Here is a 5,565-nt window from a genome sequence, read left to right on the forward strand (position 1 = left end):
CATATTTTGATCGCCTAAGTCTGCTAGGAACACCAATAAGCGAAAGGATGGCAGTCTCTATCTTGCTCAATTCACTACACAGTGGGTTTGGTCGCTTCAAGCAACTATACCTAAGTGAACCAAGAGAAGAAACAGTTGCAGAATTTGTTCACCTTGTCAGAAAGGCTGAGATAATACTCGAATGTGAAGCCAAAGATTTACTCAAGGCTAAAGGGAGACCCTTCAAGAAAGGTGGAAAGTCCAAGGGAAATGCTAAAACAAAGTAGGACAAGTCCACATCAAGCTGTCTTTATTGTGATGGAATGGGCCATTACAAAAGAGAATGTCCAAAGCTTAAGGAAGATCAGAAGAACAGAACAGTCGTTCCAATCTTCAGGTATTTTCGGTATAGACTGTATACTTGCTAATTCAAATTCTTGGGTATTAGATACAGGTTGTGGCTCACACATATGTTCCATTTCACAGGGACTAAGAAGAAGTAGAAGGTTAAGCAAGGGTGATGTCGACCTACGAGTGGGAAATGGAGCAAGGATTGCTGCATTAGCTATAGGAACTTATTATTTGTCGTTGCCCTCTGGGCTAGTTTTGGAACTGGAAGACTGTTTCCATGTTCCAAGTCTTACTAAAAACATCATTTCTGTTTCTTGCTTAGATGCTAAGGGATTTTCCTTTTTAATAAAAGACAATAGTTGTTCGTTTTATTTTAAAGAGATGTTTTATGGATCTGCTAGATTAGTCAATGGACTTTATTTACTAGATCACGACAAACAAGTTTATAACATAAATACCAAAAAGGCCAAAAAGGATGATTCAGATCTCACCTATCTGTGGCATTGTCGATTAGGCCATATAAACATAAAGCGCATAGAAAGACTTCAAAAGGAAGGAATTCTAGAACCATTTGACTTAGAGGATTATGGTAAGTGCGAATCATGTTTACTTGGCAAAATGACAAAGCAAGCTTTCTCTAAACTTGGAGAAAGAGCAACTGAACTATTGGGTTTAATCCATACAGATGTATATGGACCAATGAGTACAAACGCTACAGGTGGTTTCAGCTACTTTATCACTTTCACTGATGACTTAAGTAGATATGGTTATGTCTACCTAATGAAGCATAAGTCTGAATCCTTTGACAAATTCAAGGAATTTCAGAGTGAAGTAGAAAATCAATTAGGTAAGAAGATTAAGGCACTGCGGTCTAACAGAGGCGGTGAATATCTGAGCTATGAATTTGATGACCATCTGAAAGAATGTGGAATTCTGTTAGAATTGACTCCTCCTGGAACACCACAATGAAACGGTGTGTCGGAACGGAGGAACAAAACCTTGCTAGACATGGTTAGATCAATGATGGGTCAGGCCGAACTTCCAATAGAATTTTGGGAACATGCACTAAAAACAACAGCACTCACTATAAATAGAGCTCCGTCTAAAGCTGTTGAAAAGACTCCATATGAGTTATGGTTTGGAAAGCCTCCAAAAGTGTCTTTTCTTAAGATTTGGGGATGTGAAGTATACGTTAAACGATTAATTTCAGACAAACTTCATCCAAAATCTGACAAATGTATCCTTGTGGGCTACCCAAAGGAAACAAAGGGGTATTACTTCTACAATACATCTGAGAACAAGGTGTTTGTTGCTCGAGATGGTATCTTTTTGGAAAAGGATCACATTTCCAAAATGACAAGTGGGAGAAAAGTAGACCTCGATGAAATTCGAGTCGAACAACAAAATCTAGAGAATGCTCAACCGGAAAGGTACTTAGGTATTTTGATGAACGAGAGCTATGACGTTCTATTACTTGAAAGTGATGAACCTGCGACTTACAAACACGCTATGACGAGCCCTAGCTCCAAGCAATGGCATGAAGCCATGCAATCTGAATTAGACTCCATGTCTGAAAACCAAGTTTGGGATTTGATCGATTTGCCAGATGGCTACCAAGCCATAGGAAGCAAATGGGTTTTCAAACTGAAACAGGACAAGGATGGGAAACTTGAAGTTTTCAAAGCTAGATTGGTTGCAAAAGGTTACAGGCAAGTCCACGGTGTGGATTACAATTAAACCTTTTCACTAGTTGCAATGCTAAAGTCTATTCGGATAATGTTAGAAATCGCTGCATATTACGATTACGAAATATGGCAGATGGATGTCAAAACCTCTTTCTTAAACGGCGTTTTAACAGAAACTGAGTTTATGACACATCCTGAGGGTTTTGAGGATCCAAAGAATTCTAAAAAGGTATGCAAGCTTAAGAAATCAATCTACGGATTCAAGCAGGCATCAAGGAGCTGGAATATACATTTTGATGAAGCAGTCAGTGACTTTGGTTTTATCAAGAATGCAGACGAATCTTGTGTATACAAGAATGTCAGTGGGAGCAAAATTTCTTTTCTAGTATTATATATCGACGACATATTACTTATCCGAAATGACATTCCTATGTTAAACTCTGTCAAGATTTGGCTTGGGAAATGTTTTTCGATGAAGGATCTAGGAGAAGCACAGTATATACTGGGCATCAAGATTTACAGAGATAGATCTATAAAGATGATTGGACTTAGTCAAAGCACTTATATCAATAAGGTGCTTGAAAGGATCAAGATGGCAGACTCCAAGCGAGGCTACCTACCCATGTCTCATGGAATGACTCTAAGAAAGACTTAGTGTAACACCCCCAATTTCCATACCTGTTTAGGTCTTATAGCGGAAGCATAAAATAATAAATTAAGGGTATTACCGCCACATTTAGGTTACAACCCAAATGTAAGGCTATATTATCCATCAATAATCCAACCTTTATAAATAAACCAACATTGTCATAATTAAATAACTTAAACCAACTACCCAAAATATAGTTACAAACTGAATTAAATAAAACCCAACTGATTGTCTTTAGGTGATTTACGTTATTAATAACTTGCTACTAGTTGTTGTGAAACGGTCGCTCAGGACGTGCCACGCATACCTGTAAATTGGAAAAACATATGCAGAAGGGAAACCACAAATCAGTGGAAATTGAGTAAGTACTACTTCACCCTATAAAACATTTTCGAAAACCTTTTTCTTACTTTGGAAAACATTTTATCTTAAAAACATTTCATGCACAAATAGCACGTAACAAGCACACGCACTCAGTCCATAATTAACAGTTAATTAATTACTTAGAGGTAAGAGAACAAGATAATTCCACCATAATTGTAGTTCGAGACTACCACCCTAATGGGTGTAACCACCAAAATAGGTCTTAGTCCTTAAGTGTGCACACCCCCCAGTGAGTGTTTTTAACTCAAAGGAGTAGATTAAGCCTAGGTCGTGCTAGTTAGCTTCGACCAAAATATTAAGACACATTGTGTCGTACCACCAATATGTTCACCACCTTAGGGGATCCTACCTAAGATGCCTTACCAACCAAGTGTATTTCACTGTAAATGGTTATTGTTAAAGGGGTTACTCGTGGCCATATAATACACGAAAAGATCTAACATTGAGCTATATTGCACGAAATCATTTAAAAGCATCTCGGCTTTCATTATTAACAAGTTAACTATATGTGATCAACTATATTTCTTCTCATTGTTTCACATTACAATCCCTGTGATATAGAGAATTACTATACATGATACATGTACGTCAGATACTCAAATATTGGTATTGTTGAGCTTTGGTTATTAGTTGGCACTATATATCCAAGGTGAAATACGTCATGAATAATCAATCACCAAAGGCAGAGAACCCACATAGTTGGAAGACGGCGCAATATATTTTTCACCAAAATCATAATACATATACGGATGTCACATACGCACGTCAAAATCCAATTTTTACAGGGTTTGGCAAAACAGTGAACATAGTAACTTACCTTGATAAGCAAGCCTCACAAATTACGCACACGAACAAGAACACTAGTGGGTATCCTCACGATCTACCTACTCTATAAACAGCGTAAAATAGTCGATGTCAATATACGTAAGAAGTGGTTCGAAGGCTTTATTAATAATTAATTAGAGTTAGTGTAGCGAAAGTAATCGTATATGTTCTCGAATGAGGTATAGAAACATACTCATTAAACTCATATTACCATTATATTCTATGCGTGTATTTAAGGTAGTAGTTTAACTTATAATATTAAGTCCTTAATCTTAAGTGGATCAAATAGGAGAAGTTGATTAGTAGTTTGTTGCACATGGGTTCTCAAAGAAGAGCATTAATCATTAAAACAAGAGGTTGAAGGCCGTTAAAAGAACATCAACCTGTTACACCAAAATAGAAGTAATACGGAAGAACAAGGTTGATTTCAAAAGGTCACATTACCTCCGTTTACTGACGGTTTTCAGAATTTACAAACCGGATGCGAAGAGGGTACTGCAAACTATGAGACGATGTTTTTCGCGGTGGTTTCGGAAGTTGTTTGATGGTATTTCGGTGAAGCCGAAAGTAGATGGGAACCAATCTCGGCAATTGACTTTTGTTTTCTCTGGTTTTTGTTTTCACGAGTGCTTGAGGGGTTGCAAAAACTTGAGTTATGAGGCATGAGTCGGTATTTATAGAGAGGGCACACTAGGGTTATCAATTTGAGTGGTTAAAGATTCTAATGAGATAAGGGTGAGATTTTACGGTTAAGATACGGGTTGACTACGAAATCCTACAATCATGGTAAATTAGTTAGGATATTGTGCTTAGAGGTATATTCCTCCTAGATTTTTGCTCGATACGGGTAGGACGCTACAATTGACGAGGATGATGATATTGTTTACTATATGATTTATTTATTTATTGATTGGTAGAACTATACGTGGATATTAACAAAAGTATAAGTTAGGGCTAAGGCTATAGCTAGAACCAACGTATAATAGGCTAAGACTCATCAGTGCAAAGTTGTTTAGAGTTTACTTTCTAGCTAGTTAGTGTTATAAAAGTACTACTTAGATAGTTAGTGTTATAAAAATATTCCACAAAGTAAAAGCTAAGTTTATAAATTATACTATTATATATTATAAATCTATATTATTATATGACTAAGGATATAAATCTAAGGTTGTATATAGTATTTTCCTTAGTGAAATATGGGATATTACACTTAGTGCCCAAAAACACTTGATGAGCGTAGTCGAATGAATGGGATTCCATACGCATCATTGATTGGTTATAATGTATGCTATGATATGTACACGCCCGGATGTTGCGTATGCACTCAGTGCTACAAGCAGATACCAGTCAGACCCAGGAGAGGCACATTGGACTGCTGCCATGAACATTCTGAAGTACCTGAAAAGGCACAAAGATGATTTCCTGGTCTATGGTGGAGAAGATGAATTAATTGTTAAAGGCTATACGGATGCAAGTTTCCAAACCGATAAAGATGATTTCAGATCACAGTCTGGGTTTGTCTTCTGCCTCAACGGAGGTGCAGTAAGCTGGAAAAGTGCTAAGCAAAGCACCATTGCGGATTCTACAACTGAAGCGGAGTACATTGCTGCACATGAAGCAGCAAAGGAAGCTATTTGGCTAAGGAAGTTCATAGGTGAACTTGGTGTAGTCCCCTCCATTAAAGGACCAATA

At 37.3% G+C, this 5,565-nt stretch overlaps 1 long non-coding RNA gene across 1 annotated transcript; it reads right to left on the reverse strand.

Annotated features, from left to right (window-relative positions):
• Positions 1-2,789: 2,789 nt before the first annotated feature.
• LOC130461264 (uncharacterized) lies at positions 2,790-4,502 on the reverse strand. Its single transcript, XR_008921692.1, has 3 exons — positions 4,318-4,502; positions 3,866-3,937; positions 2,790-2,971 (listed from the first exon to the last, which is right to left on the reverse strand). It is a non-coding gene; the product is annotated as an uncharacterized lncRNA (long non-coding RNA).
• Between the last annotated feature and the right edge of the window lie 1,063 nt (positions 4,503-5,565).

The sequence above is a fragment of the Spinacia oleracea genome, chromosome 5 (genome assembly GCF_020520425.1).
Source record: "Spinacia oleracea cultivar Varoflay chromosome 5, BTI_SOV_V1, whole genome shotgun sequence".
Taxonomy (NCBI): domain Eukaryota; kingdom Viridiplantae; phylum Streptophyta; class Magnoliopsida; order Caryophyllales; family Amaranthaceae; genus Spinacia; species Spinacia oleracea.